The following is a 26,863-nucleotide window of genomic DNA, read 5'->3' on the forward strand; positions in this document are numbered from 1 at the left end:
CACACACACACAGAGAGAGAGAGGAAGGAAGGAAGGAAAAAAAACATTACATTGTTAGCAATTTCTAATAGAGGACACCTATTGACCCATTTTCTCTTGGAAAGCAATTTGTCCCTCCAAAATAAAACTAATAGGTGGCAAGATGAATGGATTAGAGGCGGCTAGGCCGGGTGCACTGTGCCACGAGGCACTAAATCACCAGATTATTAGTTTTATGAGCCAAGCCCATGAGAGAATAATTGCTAATGTTCCCAGAGTAACCAAGGGAAATAAAGGTAATGGAGCAATTTATAAATTCTGATTGGTATACATAGAGAACTTCCAGCCCGTCCCCTCTGTTATTTTACTGCTCTCGATAAAATACGCCCCGAGCCGCGCAAACACCAGGGCCAGCTATCAAAATCAATACAATCACGTTCAGCGGCACGAGTGCTGCTCCTTCGTTATTTTTAGTGCAACGCAGCCTGGCTGCATTATAAATCAAAGTAATGTGAAAGGGGGAAGGTTAAAAAAACAACAACAAAAAGTAAAGAGCATAAACATCAAACCTCACAAATGATTTTCTTTACTTCATTTAGCCTGTCTGGGAGAAATGTAGGGGGAGGGGGGGTGAGGACACCATACACAAACGCACACATGCACACGCATTCACACGCACTAACGTGCACACATGCACGGACGCATGCACGCACACGCACAATCTCACACACACATGCACGCACACACGCACACACACACACACACACACACACACACACACACACACACACACACACACACACACACACACACACACACACACACACACACACACACACACACACACACACACACACACACACACACACACACACACACACACACACACGTAGAAAAATGAATAACTGTCCTTCACTCATTCTGCTCTCTGTCTGAACCACATGACTTTCCATCACATGGAGTCAAATCCCTAATTTCCACCTCTTCACAGCTCTGTGAAGTTTAAATTGCAAGTTGTGCCGGGTCTAAATGTAGTCTGAAATGTTCTGCAGATGTAGGCCTTGTCTTATGTGGTTCATGAAAGCAAAGATTTATCTGGTTAGAAGGCTTCATTGCGCTAAAGCCGCAGTCTCTCTCCCCTCGTTCAAATCCAGGTGGGTGGTCTCATCAGTGTTTCCTCGCATGCATTTCTTTTTACTTTTTACATGGCAGTTCACCTAAACCGATCGATTTCCGTTGCGCCGTCTGATAGAACTCACTCACTCAGCTACAAACCCATTAAACACCGGGAGCCAAGCCAGTGTATACTGCTCAAACTAGAGATATGATTTGATGGGAAGTCATCGATAGGGTCAGAGTCTGATGAAACCCGATCCAGCGCTGTATTGAATTACACGCCGAGCTCAAGGTGAGAGACGGTAAAAGTGATTACTTCTGGAGAACAATATGGCACGATGGAGATGAGGTTACCGTATCAGCTCGTTTCCCAGCCCTGGGCAACTTGTCTATTGACGCATATGTGATAGATTTGCTCTGCCAGAGTGTTTGCAGCTGAGAACGGATGCCCTGCCACATGCTAATGTATAGCAGAGCACACACACACTGTAGCTTTTTATGTATACACCCATACATAAAATGTGCACGCACGCACACACACACACACACACACACACACACACACACACACACACACACACACACACACACACACACACACACACACACACACACACACACACACACACACACACACACACACACACACACACACACACGTGCACCCATGCGCATACTTGACCTTTATCCTGTGATGGTGACAGCTCACAAAGCCCTCTTGTAACTGCAAATCTCTCCACATACTTTCAAACCCACTTCCTGTTTTGTGTTGTGGTTGTATAGCTACATTGCATGCGCTCTTGTTCTCAGTTCCATGACTCACAAGTGTGAAGAAACATGGCAGTTGTGAGCTGTAACCTGTCCAACCTGTGTCTGTTCATACTTGTCAAGTAAAAAGATAAGTGGGCCTTTTGTGTATTCAACATTCATTCCTAAGTAGGTGATTCACTGGAGTGATTCAATGTTGTCTCCTGGCCAGTGTATGCAGAACTTATCAAGTGCAGACTCCCATGGTGCGGCGTGGTCACTGAAACGTCTGGGTGGTGTTTATTTTGTTAGCCGTAAAGATATCTGCTCTTTGTCATTCCATCTGTACTGTATAGTCCCACGGAGAGGGTGTTCTGGGGTCAGTGCGTCGGTTCATCAACACCTCACACTTCCTGTTATGAAATAGCACGACATCCGTCACAGACACACCGAGCAGTACAGAGGAAGAGGAAGCTGTGTGGGATGGCGGGAGCTCATCTCAAGGTGTGAAGACTCAATCCTGGCCTATTTTTTTCTCCCCAACTCTTTTATGCTGCCAGTAAAGTATTTCATCCAGGCCTCATTGTGTCATATAAAATGGGGGTAATTTTAAAGTGATTCCAGAACAACCTCAAATGTCATTTTAATTCCACACCAGGCTTTCAACAGCCACTGAGAGCCGGCCGCAAGCTGAGAGATGGAAATTGATTTTCCAATGGATTGATCTGCACTCCATCATTATGTTGATCCAGAGAGTGACACAGAGAGAGAGAGAGAGAGAGAGAGAGAGAGAGAGAGAGAGAGAGAGAGAGAGAGACTGTAATCACACATTCCGCGATCCCACAGTTTCTATACGACGCGGTTAGGTTTTATCCAAATGCAACAAGGCCTGTAATAAATCTTGTCTTCCTCCCATCAGCTTGCCAGCAGCTGGGAGCCGTCAAGGGAAGCCACCCCAAGCAAAATGTTATTCCAGCTTGTTAGTGTTTGAAGTCACAGCAAGCTGGGCTGCAGAAGCTGCTGCCTGTGGTTTATGGTTTGTGGGGTTGCTGAAGATATGGAGTCTCACTTTCCAAGTCAGGATGTCTCACCGCCATCGAAGCCACAACTGTAGCGGTGAGATAACGCCGGCTCGTCAAGAAGAAAAGGCTTCACAGCAGACATGTGGTCTTGACTCAGTGAGTGACAACACTGCTGTGCGAGTGTCTATATTGTGTGTATATGTGTGTGTTTAGGTGGCTGTGAGAGCATGCATGCACAAATGCACATGCCCCTCTGTATTTCCACTTCCTCTTACTGATGTAGTGATTCCCTGCAAACGCTTGCTGAAGCAAAGTGATTTCTTTGCCTTGATATACATTATTCTGTACACACACACACACACACACACACACACACACACACACACACACACACACACACACACACACACACACACACACACACACACACACACACACACACACACACACACACACACACACACACACACACACACACACACACACACACAAAAGATAAAAAGGCACTGCTCAGTTCACACAAGTGTTATTAGTGTGGTTGGTCACAGGGCAACCAGACTATTGTTATTCAGTTTATATCAGTTTATTGTATGTTTCTAGTACACTTCTGACGTCATGTGGGTCTATGGGGGTTTCCATCATTATGTCATCATGCTGATGCCATAATAATCTATGGGGTCTATGGGGTTTTACATTATTCCATTATTATGATGATCATGACATATGACACTAGCATCTCCACTTATTATAATACAAATATATATATACCAGAAGCAAGCACATACTTGAAATTACTAACGGCATCATTCTAGCTTTTGAGGGGCGCTAGCCCCACCTATGCACAGCTTTGTGGGTGTGTTTGTACGACAGAATGTGATGATTTCATTGGCTGAGCACAGAATGTGATGATGTATGGGGGTGCATACTTAGTTTAGACTAGTCATTGGTTAGACATAAGGTTGGTGAGGGGTGCGTTAAGACGACCGAATTAAGGTTGGTGAGGGCTGCGTTAAGGGTTGAGAGAGGGTTAAGGTTGCCCCTCACTTCACACGAGTATGATTCTTGAGTGGCGATATAGCCCCTCCTGTGTCCAGCTTTTGGTGTATGTGCTATCACAAACTTTGTCCTACACAAACATTAAATCCCATTGACAATGGAAGGACAATTTTGTAAACGCAAACATTGAAGACGAAGGTGAGGACACAAATTCCGATTGGCCGGAATGAGATGCTGTATGATGATGTACGATGATAAGATTGTCCCTCACTTCACACGGGTGTGATTTAATTTTGAATTTTTGAGTGATACAACATTTAAATATATTTGTGAAAGCATATTTTCAGTGCCATGTCATCTATACTGGCTCGGACCAGCATGGGTAATTTTTCATGTTCCATAAACCATGAACCAAGACCAGGCCACACACCATGTGTTCTGCAACTCAATCATGTCTGAGAATCAGCCTATAGCTGTTGCTCAGATCAGCGTCACAACTATTAGAGTGGTTGAATTTAAGCCACAAGAGGCCAAAGGTTGTCCGTCACCCAGTCTGTTCCCTACCAGTGCTCAGCTTCCAGCTGCCTCTGTTATTTCCTCTGTAATCCTCCATAATACATTTGCCACCATGGCATGCTGGGACTGTGTAATCCCTCTGATTCCTTCACATTCACAGCAAGATGGCTTCTGACAGCCCTGCTCCACATCTGGATTCAACACAGGAAAGTCCTCAGTGTTATTAACTAACTGACAAGTACATTTCCCATTCACTTGTCCGGGCACAAAAATCACTTGTCCAGAGCACGAGCACACACACAAATACATTTTAAATCAACTAACTGTAAGTTGGTGTTGGTGAATACATGTTTGAATATTAGATTAATATTCAAGTTAAGTTAATAGCCCTAGAATGTCTTTATCCACTTTTCCACAAGCTGCACACGGACAAGATTCTCTCTGGCGAGGGGCCCGGAATGAGTGCAGGACTGAACATATCAAAACTTCCTTTAGGAAGCACAAATGTATGGGCCACACAAAATAGATGGTGTGATCAATTACCCCACACCAATCACAACACACCTGTCAATTGTGTATTTGGAATATATGAAATGTATGTTGGATTACAGACATTCTAGGGCTCTTAACAATATTGGAAAGGTGATTATTAGGATAATAATGCCAGACAATATTGTTGGCTGCTATATAGGAGCGTCACAGAAAAAGTGAAATCAAGACTCACTTGTCCAACGGACAAGTACATTTTTAATGCACTTGTCCGGAAGGATTTATGACAAGCCTTAATGTCAAGCCCTGAAGTGTATACAAATGGCACCAAATGGCCCATTTGATTATTTTATATAGACTCTTAGTGTACAGCTACTTTACTGAAGATAGTTTACAACCCTTAGACGGAAGCTGGGTTTCTCATATATTTTTTTGTTTATCTACATAAGAATTTGCATTTTAGTAATACCACCAATCCAAGCAGTGACAGCCCAGTTTTTACCGTAATATGATCAACCGAGCGCATAAACAAATAAAACTCATATAAAGCATTAAGCAGCTATATTTTGGTGGCCTTGTGCTACTCAGTGCTAATGGAGAGAGTGATAATTGCCCATCCATGAATGAAATGGGAAGAGTCAATAGCCTGGTGATCATAATGCATACTTTAAAGGGAAAGTGGTGGTGGTGGGGGGGGGGGGTTCTATGCGAATGACAGGGGCGGATGTGAAAAAGTCTCTTATGTTCTACTATGAATAAACCATCAGAGCTTTAAGTGAAGGACATGCAAATACTAATTGGATATGCTTGGCCGATTCTATTACTCTGTGAAGATAGGACTGGGGTTGAGAGGTCGAGAGGGCAGTGTGACGCTCTATATGACTCAGTGAGAGTCATCTCTGCACACACTGTATGTGTGTGTGTGTGTGTGTGGGTGTGTGCGTGCGTGTGTGTATGTGTGTGACCCTCAGGTCAGAGCCCGAGGCTGCTGCTCCTACGGTTCCCGCGGGGGGGCTGCCGGGTTGGACAGGCTATTGATCAGCCAGACTATTATCAGAGCCCAAGCGGTTTATCATGGTGTCTGCCCTCAGCGGGGGAGCCTCTCGTCTCTAATGGACCGTAGCGTGGCGCTCCCCCGCACCTGTCCTTGTCACCCACCTCCCCCACCACCCCTCCCCTACCTTAAGCACCATCGATCCTGCCGTCAGCCGCCCTTGTCCCGACGGTGCCCTGCTCTCTGGGGGAAGGCCCGGCTCCTCCTGCCTTGTCAGGGCTGAAATATGCTCCTCGCCGGTCGCCGCCCTGCTGATGCATCTTCCCTCTGTCCTTTCAGGGCCCGCCGCTGTCGCTATGGCAGGGATGCTGGTGGTTGACCCTGGATACAATGACCAGCAGAACTGACATCACGCCACCTCTGGACACTGAGCAGAGAATAGCAAAACACAGAAAGAGAGAGAGAGAGAGAGAGAGAGAGAGAGAGAGAGTACACCAGGACAGTTTAAAGGTCATTAAGGTGATTCTACACTGCAATACTACTGTGGCGCATCATGTGAGACGCTCCTCAAAATGAGCTTGAAATCAATTTCTTGACGTTCTCAATATGATTACTGAAAGGGAGATGCATGCGCCTTGGTTTGCCGAGCGGATTTACCATTTACAGCAAGTGACAAGTGACTACTGTATGTATACTGTATGTATGTGCAGTGGATCAAGTTGATGGGATAAAACCATGTCTTGACGCACGCACACACACACACACACACACATACTGGCCTGTATGTACTGCATGGCTATTACACTGGCCTTATTATAGCACAGCCAGTAAACGTCAGGCAGGGGCGGCCGGGGCCGTAAACTAGCCAATGGACAGTGGTTACACTCAGAGGTCACGCAGAGCGCTTGGTCGACTGTGGCGGCTGATGGGGTGTGTGTGTGTGTGTGGGGGCAAAGTGATGAGGATTTAATGATATCCAGCTTTGTGGCTATTGATAGCCAGAGTCAATGGGCTGCACTGTGGGTGTCTCCCAGATACACAGCAGATTAGCGGGGCCTGTTGCTGGATGAAAACGTCAGGGATCAATAGGACACCGGGGAGAATCAATAATCATCCCACCACTCCGTGGCTTTCATTTGGTGGGTTGCAGTGGGTCCTTTACGGCCTTCTGCGCCCGTCACTGTGCCATTAACCACACTCATAAAACATGCATCACGGATCTGTCACGGGCATCATATATGTTAATGCCTGCTGTTAATGAATACGAATGTTCTGCTCATGAGCCTAGTTTCTGTCTCATTACATTGCTTTACACCTCAATAGGCCCGGAGAGCTTGCCTTGGACTAAATGTAAATCATGCCTTTATTGGGACAAAATGCATACTGTACGAAAAAAAAGGCCAGGCAGGTGAGAGCAAAATATACTCAGTCTGCAGTATAGCTATAGATCCATGTCCCTTGAAGGCAATGGCTGCAACAAAACGTTGACAGTGAGTAAGAGCAGCATCGCATGGGAATGAGGCAGGTAGTATTCTGTGTCCGTGATGTCACTAAACACTATAATTCAGCATTACCTGACTTGTCGCGCTTCATTATAGTCCAGAGATCTTAGATTAATTAGTATTATTGTGCAAAGTGAGTGCGAGAATTGGATAGTAATTACATTAACCTCCTGGATCGCACCTTGTATTTTAACAAGACATGTCTGAGTAAAAAAGATTGCTATTGCATAGATGATTACTCTTATCCTTGACAGCGTCTGCTTTCCAAATTGATCCAATTAGCTATTCAGGGATAATTTAATTACATGAGGTTGCTATAGCCTCTCTCCCTCCGTCCTTACCACTAGGATAAATGCTGGAACATTATCTTTGGTACATGCATGAAGAAAGTAACTTCAGTGTGAATTAACCCATTCTGGGCGGGAACCCCTTTTGGTGTTTTACCCCCTCAGGCCGGGAACCCATATTTGGGTTCTGTACAGTATGTACACTACAGTATTACTACCAGTAAGACGCGCAAACGCGGGAAGCGAACGCAGCTCGTACATATTTAAGTTAAGTTATTTTTAAGTTAAGTTTTAAACTCAGCCATAACCATATAAGGAGTCCCCAAAGCAGCTCCATATATGGGCACAAGTTGGACCACGCCATCACACTCATGTCACCATGACTCAGCCATAACCATATAAGGAGTCCCCAAAGCAGCTCCATATATGGGCACAAAAGCGTGACACACGGACACACAGACAGACAGACAGACAGACATGATCTGCTAGGTCTCATAGTAAGTGCTCAGTGCGTTCGCAATTACTACAGTAAAAATACAAAAAATTGATGCTGCTATATTTGAAGTTTTTCAGAAAACTTAGGTCAGGCTTTAGAAGGCGTTTTTAGAATCGACCTTAGGCCTAAATGTCCTGAACAAGACAGAGCAGAAACAGCCCTAATCCTTAGTTTTATTGTGATGATCTATTATAGTGCAATGGAGCAGTACAAAATTACAAATGAGAGATTGAGAGAAAAAAGGGTGGACAGTAAAATAGAGTGGGATTTGAACTCATGATTACCTTTGTGCCTGTGTAGTACACATAATATTTGTGCTACCAAGATCTCCACTCATCACTTAGTAGTATGCTTAAGGTCACATTCCCGCACCTAATACTTCGGTAGACTCGATGCGAATGGGCGGAGAAGTTGGAATTCTTCCATATTTAATTTGCTGCGGTTTGCCTTCACACTGGCTGTGTCAAGCGCAGCAAGGAAATGCAGCAGGGACCTTATCAATGTGTTCAATTCATAAACTATAGCCTACACAGTGAAATCTATGGTGTTAAAATTATAACGCCACACGTGCATGTGTCGTGCAGTCGGGGACTGGACCTCTCTCTCTCACCCTCGCTCTCTCTCTCTCTCACACTATACGCACGCAGCCACGCACTGTTCTTTTGGGCATGGAGGCACAGCGCTGAGTGCATTGAGAACAGACAGCAGCACAAAATGTTTATCGAGATCCTACTCCCCAGTCCCCACACAGTGACAGCACTCCATGTTTACGCACAGAGACAGACAGAATATTCTGTAGGCTACACTGCAGCTGCAGTGTTTTTATCCTTAAGCAATTGATAAATGTACTCGTCCTCATTTCGACCAGGGCTTCAGTCTCCTCATTCGACCACGTCTATCTGTTATAGCTCTATGGTCTATCCATGGTAATGGGACATCTTTGCGCTGCGTAAAATATGCCTTCTAAGTTCTCCGTCTCCAACTGTGTTTAGCTCCTCAGCCACCACAGTGTTTGCTTCATTTCCTTTATTATTGCATTCCCACCTGCACCGAAATCGTAATCAAGTGCGATTGGAAGCGAAGTGAAACCCCAGTTTTGGTCGAAGTAGAATGCAGTTCTTTGATGCGCATTAGGATTCGAATGATGCTTCAAACCTGCCAAACGAAGCGCACTTTCCGACAATGTGTAGCAGGATTCGTTTTAATCGCAGTAAAGCTTTCTGGTGTTAATGTCACCTAAGTCTAGCCACACAACAGTTCTCAGTAACTGCATTCCCTCACTTGATAACTTCTCTGGAATATCAATCACGTAAAAAAGGTTTTATTTTAGACACTAATGAAGGTGAGAGCTAGTCTGTATGATGGTGTATATTGATATAATTGTTATTCATGGACCAGACTCAAAGCTGATATTAGGCAAAACCATCTTCATGCACAGAGTAATTTTGTCTGCTTCATTTTGAGTACAGCAGAGGGACCACAGGCACGTACCAATCTCCCCTGCTTCAGCCTGGGGACAATATGGACCAGAAATGAGAGACGGAATCCATTGCATGGCCAGCAACATCCATAATTGGCAGGCAGAACAAGATGAGAATGAACTCTGGGCTTGGCTTGTCTTTGTTGTAATTAAGATGAAATTCGCCAATCACTTAAAACTCACAAATGGAGGCTCGACGGTGGCCAAGATCTTATTGAAACTATCTCTATTGGCATGCATTTTATCCCACATCTAGGTATTCAACAACTGTCATTGATGAACCATGGTGCCATAATCTACTGTATCTTAAGGGATATGTCTAGCCTGGCTCCAGCCCCTGAATTGCTAGCCACGCCCGATTAAAAATATATAGGCCTAGCTATGTTCTTGCAAGTGAAACAAAATGAAAATTCAGGCTGAGTGTCACGCTAGGATACGCCAGTTTATTTTTTAATCTGGGTCCTATTTTCCGATGCTATCGGAATTACCACTGTGGGCAACTGTCGAATACAATGTAAAGTACCAAACCAGACAAGTTGTATAAAGTATTTATGCAATTTCACTGCTACTACTTCCATAACCTTCCATAACATTTGAGATATTCAATGGGGACACCATTATATTTTATTCATGTATGTCAGGTTATTTTTAAGAATTGTTTTTATTTTGTATTTGTCATCATCGTCATGTTCCCCTCGTGTGCAGAGGTGGTGGTGTAGAGTAGACTAGAGTAAACAACCACATGCCACCAGCCACTTCTTTTCACATGACAGTGAGGAGTTTCACTGGGACAATTTAACACTCTCAGAGGTTTGTGCTATCGTCCCCACTTCCCCTACCTGCTGAACAGGCACCGTGCTAGTGCAGCGACACACACAACATCCCCCACCTTCAAAGTGTTTATTGTACCGGCAAGGCAGAGGCAATGCTGACGCCGGGGAAACAAACCCAGGCCTCTGCGGTAGTGGGCAAGTACTTCACCTCTGTGCCACCCGGACGCCCCCACATACTAAATATAGGGTGTTAATGTGTTGACACTTGACAGAATGTTTATTTTTATTAGTGTTTATATGGCTTGTCCCATTTTTGTCCCATTTGTCCCTAAATCAAAGATTGCAGCAAACCTCAAGCTTCAAGGTCAAGGTTCAACTGATATCTCAAGTTTAAGCTGAAAACATCTGTATTATGTTGATTTTTGGCAGGTGTGGTGTTAGCACAAACCACAGTAAATTCAAGCAATTGACTAGTTGTACATAATTCATGCCAACCTGCAATAGGCCAAGATTTGCATACTGTGCCAAAAAAAAGGGAACATCCCAAATGTGAACCATAAAATAAATCTACAGGAAACAAATCTTTCTGTTGAATATCCCTGGAAATTATTTGTTTCCCAGTCCCCCCACCCCTCCAGTAACCCAAGTCACGGGGGATTTGGTTCACAAGCATGACATGTTAGATTCAGGCCAAGTTGGGGAACTAATGAGCTGAAACACAAAGATCCAGAGGCACAGTGTAGCAGCACAATAGCCAATGGCAGTCACATTAAAACCAGAGTGTTTGCAGCTCGATCCGCTCAGCCTACTGGGGGTTCTCTTCAAGGCCTGCGTGGATGTGGGCCGGTCATGAAGGAAATGGATAAACAGTGCTTTAATCAGGGAATTGTTTGGGGAGAGCTTGTTTAATCTCTGATTATAACACCAGATCAATGTGATTCCTGCTCTGAGCCATGTCCGTGATAAAAAAAAAGAGGAGGATTTACATCAAATATTCATTGCCCTGCTCCTCTCTGAGGATTTCCCAACCAGAACACAACCACCACCACCACCACATACAACTACATTGTTACACCATGGAAAGCGCAGATGCAAAACAAAATCCTCAAAGACAGAGTCTGTTCCAAGTTTGGACTGGAGCGAGGTGAGTTACAAACTATACAGCAGTCGTCTACATCTACTGCTGCTTTACATTCTGTGCTCCTTGATCTGAGCAGAAAACAACATATTTTTGCCTTGTAAGAAAGAGCCAACCAAGTATGTTAATCATTGTTCAGCAACAGCAGTATACACTGGCCAAACAGTCATTCAAAGCAGTCTCCTGAGACCCAGTCCTTTATTCTTGCCTAGTCATCAGAAAGTGTTTGTTCTCTGCATATGCTTGCCTCTAAAGAGCTGGAGCATAACTAAAGAGTGGATGCTGTCTTTTAAGTGCCACAACAGCGCAATGAATAAAATATGATCACTAAATTACTATATGAACAATGACAATGTTACAGGGTTTAATACAGGATATGTCACCAACTGGTCCATGGTGTGCTCTTATCATTTTCTTTTAACAAAAGTCCATTCCTAAATGTAATGGCCGGATTACTTAAGTGTTTGAGGTTAACCATGACCCTATTTTGGACAAAGGCGAAGATTTCCCCAAAGTTTCATGAATTGTTCATGAATGTTCATGAATGGTTTTATTAATTGTTTTATTAAACAATAAAAAAACAATAGCAGATCTAAAAGTTCACAAACAGCTCAGCTGCTTTGTGGTTACAGTGTCTATCCTCAAATTGGGAGGTTGGGGGTTCAATCCCCTGCTGAGTCATACCAATGGTACCCAATGCCTCCCTGCTTGGTACTCGGGATCAAGGGTTGGAGTCACGGGGTGAGTCCCTGTGAGATGCTAGCATATAGGCAGTGGTGTAAAGTAACTAAGTACATTAGTACAAGTACTGTACTTATTTACATTTTTTAGGTATTTGTACTTTACTGGAGTATAAGCATACATACACGCACGCAAAACAGAGGGCTCTAAGAACTAAAGAACTAAATCAGCTCCTGTATATCACCCACTGGTAATTAATAATAATTGCTTTCTAATAAGGGCTATGCCATTAGCAAATTACCTCTCTGCAGGAATGCCAGGGTACAAAAATGTACTCCATTACAATTATTTGACAGCTTTAGTTACCATGTTACTTTGTAGATACCGGTATTGATTATTATTACAAAACATACAGTGACCACTTCAGCCATATATACATTTAGGCTTTTGGAAAATATCCGCTCTACAAGCTTTGAAATTCCCAAACACAAGAACCACATTGGTTCTCAACAAACCACTGTGCCATTTAAAACAAAAAATAACAAAGAAAAGCCACCACAAGCTATACCAGCAATGCAAGCAAATGTAATCTTTTTTAATGTTTGATGGTATTTGCTTGAAAGCAAACGCAACAAGTACATAATTATCTGTCTAATTAAGCTGCCAAAACACAAGCACGGCACCGGAGGACCTCTGAAACAGTGAGTGCACCATTCATTAGCATGTGCTGTAAGCTTATTAATCATCTAACAGCCAATTAGCACACTGTTACCGTTTGCAGTGGGTGTGTAAATAAATTCCTGGGTTAATTTCTTCCTCTGATAATAAAGGGAACATTATGAAAATTAGCTCTGTGACTATGTAAATGATCTATGTCGTTAATTGCACAGCCAGCGAGAGATGTTTGCCATGAACTGGATTGGTGATGCAACAAATATTTCCTGGGCTGTTAGAGAAATTAAACGGGTAGCTGCAGATTCCCCGGAGGAATCCACCGGCTACAATAATGACATTTACCCAGCCCTCTGGCACACTGATAATGACAATGTCGCCGCTTGGCAGCAGGCCAATGGGAGGTGAGGCGCCTGGTGGCAGTGGGGGGGCTGGCAATCATCTTCAAGAAAGACACACAGCCTGGAAAACACGCACGCACACGCGCACACACACACACACACACACACACACACACACACACACACACACACACACACACACACACACACACACACACACACACACACACACACACACACACACACACACACGAACAGTCAGATGCACAGTCAGCATGCACATTGCACACTCACACACATACACGCACGCACGCAAAACAGAGGGCTCTAAGAACTAAAGAACTAAATCAGCTCCTGTATATCACCCACTGGTAATTAATAATAATTGCTTTCTAATAAGGGCTATGCCATTAGCAAATTACCTCTCTGCAGGAATGCCACTGCAGCAACACATGCTGTTACTGAAGATGGAGTCTAATGGGATACACTTGACCAATATACTGTATATTATATACAGTAACAGTGAGACGCCTGTGGCGAGAAGCGACCTCGCCCGCTTCTTGTGCATGCATCCACCCTGGGTAACAGCAGACTGCTGGGGCAGCACTGGCGCTTTGGCATGGGGGGTAAGATTTTTCCGGGCCTGTTAAGAACTCTAGAAAAGTCCTATCTGATTGCATTAAACATTGTTAAACAATGTTAAACTCACTTTGCCTCTCACTTTGCCACTCGATTTGCCACTCGACTTTATGCATACACATACCCTCTATTGACCTGTACTTTCATTTGAAATGTATACCCATTCTGCATACTGTAAAAGAAAAAATCCAATCAATCAATCAAATTATGTATCATGGCTATCAAAATACTGTCATCCACATCTGCAGTATATGCTACGTATGCATTTTGTACAGGTTAACAAGACATGAGGGGGATTAACCGCAAGTGTGATTTTTGCTGGGAAGAGAATAGAGAGCCACAGGAGATGTTTGGATGGCAGAAAAATAAAAAAGCAAGGTGGGCTCTTTCCCTTTTGCTTCGCCTCCACACATTTCCCCCCCCCCCCCCCCCCGATATTCTGCCCTTGTGATAAATGCTCCAAGCTGGTCTTAATCATGCGTGTGACAGAAGAGGAAATGGGAGACCAGCACAGACAGACAGGATGAATGGAGCATTTACTACGGGTGGCTTCCATAAAACAACCCTCCATGCAATATTGCCCTCCAATACCACTGACAATGTCTGGCTACTCACAGTACAGACCAGACACTCCCTAGAACACAAAACAAATACACACAGCATGGCCTATTGTGTTACGTTAGGCCACACGCTACGCCAACAAAAAAATCAACTCTATGACTGGATTGGCCCCAAGAGATTTGGACTGCACGTGATGCAAGACAATCCCCAGGCCAACGGCTTTCGAACTTCCTTCATTCTGTGGAAAATGTTTACTCTCACTGGCTCATTATTGTGCTTTCATTTCCAAACCAGTGATTATAAAGAGATCAGACTATGCAGCATTAGGAGGAGATTATGTTTAGCTTGGTATTTGGAACATGGCGTATTTGTCGTAAGTGAATGTCCTAACTGCCACAGACAGAGCACAGTGGGCTTGGATTTTTACTGCAACCACTTCCTCCCTCCTTCTGTTACCCAATCAATTAACACAGGGGTAATACCAGGGCTATTGGAGTCAGCCAAGGCCATCCCAGCCCTGTCATCTGCTGTTGGAACAATTGCTTAATATAGCGCCAGGCTCAAAGGAGCACTTACCGGGGCCCAATCTTCTGGAATCAATAACAACCGGCAGGCTATATTGTTTCAAACAAGGAAACAGCGGGGGATGAGAGGGAGGGAAAATGAGAGAGAAAGGGGGTCAATACAAGCACCAGGGTTTCGGAGATGCTGGCTCAGCCTGTGAATACGGTGTGCTCTAAAGTGCTGCTGTCCTCTGATATGGATATGAGCACCACTTCCTGGGCATAGACAGAAGGGCAGGAGGTCCCATGGTGGCTGTCGTTTGGAAAAGTACACAGCCCGTCGTCAGGCTTCTCCACAAATAGGACAATGGCAGTGGGCGATTGACCTCTGGACAGCAGCACGACCTCTGGACAGCAGCACAACAGTGGAGGGCAGCGAGGGTAGGGCTGATTTAGCCCTAGTATTTAGGGTCATATAGAAGATTTAATTTCCTTGATGATAGTTCAAGAGGTGCTGTCAATCAAAGTTGATGAAAAGTTTGATTCAGCCGCCAGGAGCTGCTTACCGAGGCATTTGCCAGGCATGTAATACAAATGTCAGGCCCTCGCTAGCATAACAATGACAGTGCGGAGCCGCCCAGCCAGGCTAATAGAGAGCATTTTTGCGGTAAGTGCAACCGTGGTTTCTCTGGGGTCTGTCAATGTCAGCAGCCACATGGATCGTATCATTTCCTGTGCCAGCAGGTTGAGCCGGCTGGGGACACCACATGGGGTATCGATCTGTCTGTAATCACACAAGCAGTTTGAGCCTCAGAAAAACTTCATCCTGAAGTGCTTAGCTGTAAGAATCGTCCAATTTCTTTGCACAGTGCCGTAAAGGAGTGGGGTTAAGAGAGAGAGAGAGAGAGAGAGAGAGAGAGAGAGAGAGAGAGAGAGAAGAAGTCAGAGTCAGTGATCCTTGGAACCATAGAACAGAAAAAGCAGAAATCCACAGTGTCTGTCATCAGACCTTATGAGCACAGTGCTAGCCCTGGTTTGACCCAGTGGAAGCACTGCGTGGGTTCTAGCAGACCCCCAAATGCTTCAGCACATGGCCCCATTACAAATCCCTGCAGTTTATACAGTACACACTCTCACTTCCAGACTAGTGGTATTCAGGGCTTTGGCCCCAACAGCCAACTCTAGTATAAATAGCACCTGGGCTGAAGAGGCCATGATGTGTCTATTACCATTTTTCCTGCAGTGAGGTTGCGGTCTTTTAACTTAACTACACAGCAGCATCTAGGCGGGGAAACTCAAGGGAACGAGAGAGAGATGGGCGGAGCACTGGCGAAACAAAGACTGGCTTGGGAACAAGATGCCACATTCTTGGGATTCTGAGCTCTTTATTTCTGTTAGAAGGCTGTTTGAACTTGACCACTACATCAACAATTCCCGGAGAAAAGTTTGCAATGTAAATTATTTTACATTAATTGGCATTCTTTGCATGTAGAAGATAAGTATAGTAGTAAAAGTAGTGTTGTGTTGTGTTGGCTTGGTGGTTGTTGTTGATGACAAATGACAGGGAATTTATATTTTGAAAAGAGTGGCTCATCTATTGACTACCGAGCGAATGATCTCACCTGGCCTGCAGGATAAATAAAAACACCCAACCTCAATGAGCAGAAAATAGAGAGGGGAGGGTGATATAGAGAGTGGTAGAGAATGAAAAAAAAGAGTGGTAGAGAAAAGATAGCAGGTGTAGAGGAGGTGTGAGCTGCGGCTTTCTCCCCAGAGGGTGATTATTTCTGCCTCTCATCTTATCTCTCTTTGATGTGTTTGCTTGAAAAAGGGAGGAAAAAAACACTGAGTACAAGGTAGCTATGAAGCTCCAAACATAGGCTGTACAACTAATTGTGAAACATTATGGTACACATTGTGTTATGACAACAAAAGCAATTTCACCAACAGGATAAATGCTAACATATATTCAAATCACATACATAAATGATTTCTTTCGAAATTTAAATCCCACCACAGAGGAAACTTCATAATGCATTCCACATACTGTATAATAATGAGGAACATAGAGCATTTCCATGCTTTGAGACAAAACTATCTCACCATGTAATGGATCCCCATGTTTATAGCCTAGCCCTAAACCATACCTGTGTACAGTGTCTTATTCAATGGTGGTCGAGTGGTAACAGAAGAAAAACAAAAGGCGCTGGTATATCGCTCATTGAGGGCATAATACTGTATACCGTATGTAAAAAAAAACAACGTTAAAGGCCATTTGTCATGTTGCTTCAACGTAATGGTGCATAACCAGATGTGCTGAGGCCTGGCAGGCACGCACGCACGCACACACACGCACACACACACACACACACACACACCTGCTGCCGCTGTATATGGCTGCTGCTATCAGCTTAGCGCACCATGACTTCTCAGTGCTTAAATCATGCTACCTGCATACAGCTCTCCAGTTGCCATGGTAATAGAGGGCTGGCTTAAGAGGCAGAGGGCCAACCACAGACATCAGAAGCTGAGGACCAGAGAAGCATCGGGGCTCTACTAGTGGAGGTGATTTAATAAGCCTGCGGTCAAAGCCCATCTGCCATAACAAGCCCATAAGAACGCAATGGATCAAATACATTAAACAGCTCCAGAGAACCCCCGCTCTTCACTACACAACTATTACCCTTCGGCCGTGCACACACGGCAAGACGGCAAGACTGAATGAAATGACGCACAATGTGGCGTCATCATAATAAAAAGGACATGGATAATGCAAGGTCTGTATCTTATTTTACAAATGATCATGTTTATGTACAGAAGTATACAGAATTGGCCAGGCATAATTTGCCTATATAAATAATTGACATCTCCCATGTTCTATAATCTCAGGAGAGGTTTTCATTTTATTCATGAGAGGCTTGCATGGCAAATTAGCCTTTCAGAATCGTCTTGTCAAGTCCGCCACCATGCAAGCAGTGTGCATGCCGGGCTCCTCTCTACCATGCTCGTCCCTCCAGTAATAACCTTCAACTAACCTTTAAACCACAGTGAATAATTCAATCCTATTTTCATATCAATGGAGGAGTCAAGCCGGGCAATTATCTTTCATCCGTATTCTTTGCCGTCAGAGGAGAGAATAATAAAGTTTTCCCATGTGGAGGAGAGACGGGAGGAGGAGGAGGAAGAGGAGGAGGAGGAGGGGAGACGAGAGAAGGAGCACCAAAAAGGCGAGAGCGAAATGCCAGAGATGCTATCTAAAGACATTAATGCAGTGATGAATTATTCAGTAATGACTACAAGATCTGTCACGAGAGAAGACGAAGGGAAAAAATGGAGCCGCTAACATCTGCACTGTGTTCTGAAGGGGCTGAGCAGAGCAGGGCATCGACGCCAGAACGCCTCTGAAGATAAACATGACAAATTGGCAGATCATCTGTTCAATTAGGACAAGCAGAGCAGGTGCGCCAGCGAGGCGCCCATGCCGCAGGATGACACAGTTACCAGCCGAACCAGAGGCATGATGGGAAATACCTCGTTTGTGTGACAGTGATTTAGAGCGATGCACCAGAAGGATACCCTGTGAAAAAAAAAGGAAAAAAATAGGATATTCCCCTTGGTACTCATTAAAATTCGACTGCAGACGGCACCCTGCCCCCCCTTCTCCCTTCCCCTCCCCCATCTCCTCCCCCACCAATCCTGCTTTTTGGCTCCTCAACAGCTTGACTGGACCTTCCAAGCAGGATCATTTCTTATTAATCCATAAAACATACCATGCCAGTGATTGGACTGAAGGAGCACTGGACCAGCAAAACATGAGATATGGGAAAATATCACACATCTCAGCGAGCAAGCAGCCGGGCGGGGAGAGAGAGAGAGTGAGAGTGAGAGGGCAGAGTGTAGATGAGAAATAAGCGGCGAATAGGGAATGGGCTGTGTGTGCGAGAGAGAGAGAGATAGAGATGGAGGTGGGTGGATGAGATTCATGGAGGCAAGGGGGGTGGGAGAGGCGAGGTGGGGGTTAGTAAGAAACATGTTTTGAAATATTAATCTGCGGTTCTGGCCGTGGGCTGGTGCACAAAGATGAAAAAAACAGTGGGAACCTTTGAAGCGGGGGAGCGTTCCCCTGCATTCATGAAGGAGGCAGGCAGGCAGGCAGGCAGCGCAGGCGGCCATGTTTGGTAGAGAGAACAACTGGGCCAGGTGCAACGTGGCTCCCTCACATCTGAGAGTCCTTGTCTCCACTCCACCCCATACGGCTTATTGGCGCAGCGCTTATTTAGAGTGCTCCCTTTTCCCAGCCCTGACACAAACGAGATGAGTGTGGTACAGTCTCTTAATCCCCAGTGCCTTGTAAAGCCTTTGAAAGGAATACTTAATGCGGCATAAACTACCGTTCACAGTCTTAAAGCATTGGCTCTCTCTACTCTGAGGGATAGACAACTTATTTTGTGTGCGGCATCCAGCGGGGGTTTAGCATCAGCAGATTTTAGCCAGAAAGAGTGTAGAGCAGGATATACACGCGATCTTATTGAACCTTAATGACCTGGCGAGCCCCTGCTGAGGGACTAATGGATTCAGCGTTCCGTGTTCCCATTATAACCGCCTACAGACATGTCTCAGAAAGAAACATTGCACATGATCTCCTCACACCCATGACACCCAATGCCAACAATCCTCCGTCCACGGCACCCACAGCAGATCACAAGACCCATGCATGGACCACCGTGGTGGTGTACTAAGTCATACATGGGCAACTGGCGGCCCGGGGGCCACATGCGGCCCCCAACTTCACTTAATGTGGCCCTCAGGTTAATACCTGTCATGGTTTTATTTTTGGTGCCCCTCTGGTGGCCTTTTTGGACATTGTTTTTGCCTTGCATTTTGTGCTTTGTCTTCCCCACCTCCTGATTATTTACCACACCCATGTTAACCACCACACCTGAGTTCTGTTTCAGTGATTGCCTTGATTTGCCCCTATGTAAACCCGGTTTGTCTTTCAGTTGGTGCTTGGTTATTGTGTATCAGGGCCGTGCAGAGAGCACTGAGGGGGCAGGGGCTCAAACCCCAGAAAAGGGTACATGTGTGTTTTTTTTGTGGGGTCCGTCCCTTGTGCCATTTCACGTCATTGGACAGTAAAATAAGCAATACGTTCTCATTAGTCTGAAACTAAAACTGACTGATTTTACTTAAAAGTAAAATTTACTATGATAGTGGAATTATCATTACTTGTCAAATGTTCGTCTTGAAGGGCCAATTACACTTATTGCCCCCCCACACACAAGCCCTTATTGGCCCTCCACACAAGTCCTTATTGCCCCTCCACACAAGCCCTTATCGGCCACCCACGTAAGCCCTTATCGGCCTCCCACACAAGCCCTTATCGGCCCCCCACGTAAGCCCTTATCGGCCTCCCACATAAGCCCTTATTGGCCTCCCACACAAGCCTTTATTGGCCCCCACACAAGCCCTTATCGGCCCTCCACACAAGCCCTTATCGGCCTCCCACATAAGCCCGAATTTGCCCCCCACACAATCCCTTATTCGCCCCCCACATAATCCCTAATTTGCCCCCCACACAAGCCCTCATTGGCCCCCACATAAGCTCTTATTGGCCCCCCACACAAGCCTGAAGGACCTCCTGAGGCCCCCACTCCTCAGCCTGCAGCACCTCCTGAGGCCCCCAATCCTCAGCCTGCAACAGCTCCTGAGGCCCCCAAGCCTGCAGCACCTCCTGAGGCCCCCACTCCTCAGTCTGCAGCACCTCCTGAGGCCCCCACTCCTCAGCCTGCAACACCTCCTGAGGCCCCCAAGCCTGCAGCACCTCCTGAGGCCCCCACTCCTCAGTCTGCAGCACCTCCTGAGGCCCCCACTCCTCAGTCTGCAGCACCTCCTGAGGCCCCCGCTCCTCAGCCTGCAACACCTCCTGAGGCCCCCAAGCCTGCAGCACCTCCTGAGGCCCCCACTCCTCAGTCTGCAGCACCTCCTGAGGCCCCCACTCCTCAGCCTGCAACACCTCCTGAGGCCCCCAGGTCTGCAGCACCTCCTGAGGCCCCCGCTCCTCAGCCTGCAACACCTCCTGAGGCCCCCAAGCATGCAGCACCTCCTGAGGCCCCCACTCCTCAGTCTGCAGCACCTCCTGAGGCCCCCACTCCTTAGTCTGCAGCACCTCCTGAGGCCCCCGCTCCTCAGCCTGCAGCACCTCCTGAGGCCCCCACTCCTCACCCTGCAGCACCTCCTGAGGCCCCCACTCCTCAGCCTGCAGCACCTCCTGAGGCCCCAACTTCACTGCCAGTGTTCCAGACTCTTGGGGTTTCACCTGCGGACCGGTGCCCTTCGCACCTTGGCCAGCCACCTTGGTGTTCTGGGTTCCACCCTTCTGGGCGGCCTCCAGAGGCCTACCACCGACTTGGCCAGCCTCCTGAGGTGGCCCACCGACGTCACCGACCTCTAGACTTGTGTTGGAATTACAGACTCTCATCATGCTCGTCCTGATTATCTTGGAAACGTCAGCAGACATTCCTAGAGTGGGGGTCCTGTCATAGTTTGGGTTTTTGGTGCCCCTCTGGTGGCCTTTTTGGACATTGTTTTTGCCTTAGATTTTGTGTTTTCTCTTCCCCACCTCCTGATTATTTACCACACCCATGTTAACCACCAGACCCGAGTTCTGTTTCAGTGATTGCCTTGATTTGCCCCTATGTAAACCCTGTTTTCTTTCAGTTGGTGCTTGGTTCTTGTGTACTTTACAGATACAACAGAGGTCTTTGCAGGTTCACTCTCTCTAGTGTTTGGCGTTTCTTATGGTATGCTGTAGCTGACCTTCTTTGATTTTCAAACTGGTTTATTTTTTGCTTTTAGTGATCTCCTGGGATTTGACCTTTTGGATTTTTGTGCTTCAATAAATGTTGTTTTTCTTCTGCATCTGAGCTTCCACCCCTTGTATTTTTGAGGGTTGCCAACCCTGACAATACCAGAATACTGATAAATTAGTGGCTTAATGAGCAGTATTAAAATGCTATTGTACTCCGTACACAAGGCCTCGCTTTACGCGGACGACCTGCTCATATATATTTCAAATCCACTCGAATCCATCCCTCCGCTCATAGACATACTCAATCACTTTGGCAGGCTTTCAGGCTATAAATTGAATTTTTCTAAAAGTCTTTTTTTCCCAATTAACCACCTGGCCTTAGATCTTGACTATACCAACCTCCCATTCAAGCTAGAACTTCATTCCTTTACCTACTTGGGAATCTCCGTTACTCGTTCCTATAAGGATCTGTATGAACACAACTTTAAAAAGCTTCTAGACCGCACAAAATTGGATCTCGTGAGATGGGCTTCGTTGCCCGTTTCGTTAGCAGGCAGAGTTAACACAATTAAAATGACTGTCTTGCCCCGTTTTTTGTATCTATTCCAAATGATTCCTTTGTTCTTAACTAAAACCTTCTTCCGGGACCTTAATAGTTGTATTTCTACTTTTATTTGGAATAAAGCCCGTCCGCGTGCCAAAAAAGCTCTTTTGGAATTACCAAGACCATCAGGAGGCCTGGGATTGCCTAATTTTATGTTTTATTACTGGTCGGCAAATATTAAAAAGGTGAGTTATTGGGTTGCGGTCCATGAATACAAACATGGTCCAATTTGGGCCAGTATGGAAACTCTAACTGATCCCGGGATCTCTCTAGTGGCCATGTTGTGCTCCTCACTGCCAAATGGTAATTCCATACGCTCTAGCAATCCAGTAATAAATAGCTCTCTCAGAATCTGGCGCCAATTCAGAAAACACTTTGATTTTAATAATACGTGTGGCCATATGCCCGTGACCAACAATCATCTTTTTCCTCCCTCGCGAGAGGACTCAGCTTTTAAAACATGGCACGTCAATGGCTTGATTTTCTTTAGCGACTTATTCATAGATGGCACATTTGCATCCTTTAAAAACCTCCAAGATGACCATGAGCTACCAAATTCTCACTTTTTCAGATACCTCCAAGTTCGAAGTTTTGCTAAGGAACACTTTCCATTTCCAGCTATGCCAGATAAGAGTATAGTAGACACCATACTAGACTGGGACCCATACACCAAAGGTAGCATATCTAATATATATAAGGCTTTACAGGAGATTGGCCCTCCTCTCTTGGATAAAACAAAATCAGCCTGGGAACAGGACCTGAATTTAGAGCTGGAGGAAGAGTTGTGGGAACTCTCTTTGAGGCGTATTCATACAACCTCTTTATGTCTTAGACATTGCCTAATTCAATTCAAAATAGTACATCGTTTGCATTTCTCGAGAGAAAAACTATCTAAAATTTATCCTGACATTGACTCTACTTGTATAAGATGTCATCTGGAGCCAGCCTCTGTTGGACATATGTTCTGGGGATGCACTTCCTTGAACCCATTTTGGAATAGTATTTTTGATGCTTTCTCAACCATCTGTCATATGCCAATTGCGCCCAACCCGATAACTGCTATATTTGGAGTTCCCAACGACGATGCACCAATTACTTCTTCCCAAGCCAATTTCATAGCTTTTGCTTCACTCATAGCGAGGAGACTTATTCTCCGCAATTGGAAATCTGATAAACCTCCAACATTTACAAGTTGGGTCAAGGATGTTCTATCCTTTATTCCATTGGAGAAGCTCAGATACAACAGGTTCAAATCTCGCCAGAAATTTGTAAAGGCTTGGTCCCCTTTCCTTGAATTCACCCTCTCACTGTCCTCCGACTCACTGTCCTTTGATGATGTGTCCTAAGTGTTTTTCCTACATGTAATTTGGTTCACTGTGTAGCCCCTTAATCTAGTAAAAGGCAAAAAAATTATTTTATTGTATTTACTTAATTTATTATTTATATCCTTTAATACCTGTTTATTTTATTATGATGTTTTTTTTTTGTTTTTTTTTTTGTGTGTGTTGTTGTTGTCTTGCTTTGTGATGGAACCGGGGAGGGTGGGGTATATGTGGGGTTGTTTGTCTACAAAAAATGAAAATCTTATAAATAAAGTTATAAAAAAAAAAAAAAAATGCTATTGTCTTATGTCCAATGAATTTGTTTAAAAATTATACTTTTCAGGATTCCAATTCAAAAATAGGTTTTCAATTGAAATAATAGCAAAAATAGCTGATCTACAACCTCAAAATGTGCCTAAGTGCAACGTGTTTTGAGCTTGTAGATCAGCTATTTTTGCTATAATGCCATGTGGTGTGGAACTATAGTGGCTGCCCTATCCATCGTCAAAGTTACCCACCCCTGTACCTAAAAGGGGGTTCATTAAACCTGAAAGAAAATATTAATTTAGGTAAGATAACCTGTATACGCTACGTGCCGAATTTACCACGACAAACACATTTGACATTTTTTTACTTTAATGCAAATACATTAAACATTTAGAAAAATCTCATTGGGAAAAGTCATCATCATTAAATCACACTCGGGCTAGTGTATCTCAGATGAATTATGCTGCCGGCATCAAAAGACGGCGGGAATAACATTGAGTGTCTTTTCTTTTCTATATTGGCAGTGCCGTGCTGGGGAAACTCGGAATTACTCTCTGTCTGGCTATTTTCCACTAATAATAATAACTTCCCCCCCTACCTAATTATGCAAAGAACACTCAATTAGCATAACTCGTCCTCTGTGTCACTACAAACAGTAGAACACCCTGCGGGCCCATCATGGCTTCATCCTCTGCCTGTTGTTTTTTTCATTCTTCTTCCTCGTGTGAGTTAATGAAGATGTGTGTTAATGAAGATAACTATGTAGTGTGTGGGTGGTGGTGATGGTGGTGGTGAAAGTAGTGCAGGTAGAACGAGCCAGGGGGGTACTGCTGTGTGTGTGAGTGGGTGTGCGTGTGAACTGTGTCTGTGCATGGGCTGTGAGGGCGTTAGAGGGGCTTAGTATGCTGCCCTCTGCAGGAATCAGAAAGGCGTGCAGTGTTGCACAAGCCAGGCCCTGCTGCCTTCTACAAAGGCAGCGTATAGTGACACACTCCCTCGCACACTGCCTGCAGGAAAGATGTATGTTTAGGGCAGCTCAAATAGAATTCAGAATGCAACAGTCCCTACAGAGAAAGCAACACATTAAAATAAATTATTTAAATACGACTGTGCCCAAGGCGGCTTCGTCTGAGCCCGATGTCGGGCAGGCTGATAACGTCTATCAAACCCACTATCATCAAAAGATGCGGACATCATATGCAAAACAACGGTCGCAGTTTGAATGGGGGAGCCGTGGTTTTGTGTATTTAAGGACAAGGCCGGGGGGTAGGTAGGAACCGTGTGAGGAACAGCAAGCACACAATGTCACACGGCTGTTATAGGATGATTTTTGAGTGGTGCAACCACTCCTATAGACAGCTATGTGTGTGGCTGGGTCCCTGCGTTTGTCCCTGTGTCCCTGGCTGTGTCCGAGCACGAAAATAGCATTATAGCGTTTGTTCATAATAGTGTCACTGTTGCACAGCCTAAGACACAGACAGACACACACAGGCCAGGGAGGAGGGCTTGTACAGTACAGTACAGTACAGTACAGTACAGTACAGTACAGTACAGTACAGTACAGTACAGTACAGTACAGTACAGTACAGTACAGTACAGTACAGTACAGTACAGTACAGTACAGTACAGTACAGTACAGTACCACTTTAGGGTGGATAAAAATCATGGCACTCCATCTATAATAAGCAACTTAATGACGAGTTAGAAGGCGACAGCCAGTCCTCGTCGCAAGCCTCGGGTATGACAGTCCCGTTGGTGCAACGTGAGGCACTCATTTTCCATCCATAATAACACTAGTCAATGTACAGCACAGACAAAAGAAAAGATTAAACCAAAACTGAGCAACAAATGTGGTATGTGCACTAAGCACACAGTACCACTGACTGCCAATTGAAAGTGCCTGTTAACGCTGTAAAGACACTTGGACTCTGAACACCACAGACAATCCCAGGAGATCCCTGTCACCTCTCTCCATCGTCACCGCCTCCTCCTCCTCTCGGAGGAAGTGGTCGTTGTGGAGTGCAGGGAGGAAGGAACACCATTAAGGCCGCGCCGCGGGCAGCGGTGCACCATATTTGTTGAAGTCGATCCAGATGCTGCCGGGAAGCCTAGAGCCGCCGCCTTGAACAGGCCCGCCATGCGGCTCAGTTCTGCTGACATGGCGTTCCCACCGCGCGGCGGGTGCGTCCCGAACATCATATACCCTCCGGAGCAGTCACAGCTGAAGGCGCGAAGTGGACACCTCGCTACCACATGACACGCGATATCCAATCACCAAACAACGTTTTGACACATCAGCAGCACTCCAGAGTGCCTGTGTCGACTCAAGTGTCCAACATTCCTGCTCAGCGGGCACTGGGCCCGGGTAGAAACACACACACACACACACACCCCCACACACACACACAAACACACACTCACTCATTATTTTTCGGAGTCTCTCACAGACATGCTCCTATACGCATATACACACAGTGTCTGACATGTACACTGTGCAGGGCGGAGCCCCCTGTTTCCTGTGAGAAGTGGAGATGAAAGGTCACATCATGGTGTCAGATTAGACACGGCTTTGAGTCGGGCCCTCTCGCCGAGCTCCGGCAGACACACATTAGAGGGACATGTTTCCCCCTTTGCGTCATCTGAGGTGTGCTTGTGAACCCGCGGTTGAAATCCTCTCTCTCCTCCCCTCCTAACATCCCACTTCCATCGCCTTGGGCACTCTCCGAGAAAAAGAAGTGAGCTTGATGGAGATGGAGAGAGACAGACAGAGAGGGGGGGGGGGGGGGAAGGTGAGAAAGAAGAGAGGATTTTACGAATGCCTTCATCATTTAAACGGCTGTGCTGTCGCTGGAGTGTGCCATGAATAATTCAGTGAGACTGCTCCTTCTTCAAACAGACAAATAGAACAGGATTACTCCTCCACAAAGAAA

Source organism: Protomyctophum bolini (genome assembly GCF_963924005.1).
Source record: "Protomyctophum bolini genome assembly, chromosome: 4".
Taxonomy (NCBI): domain Eukaryota; kingdom Metazoa; phylum Chordata; class Actinopteri; order Myctophiformes; family Myctophidae; genus Protomyctophum; species Protomyctophum bolini.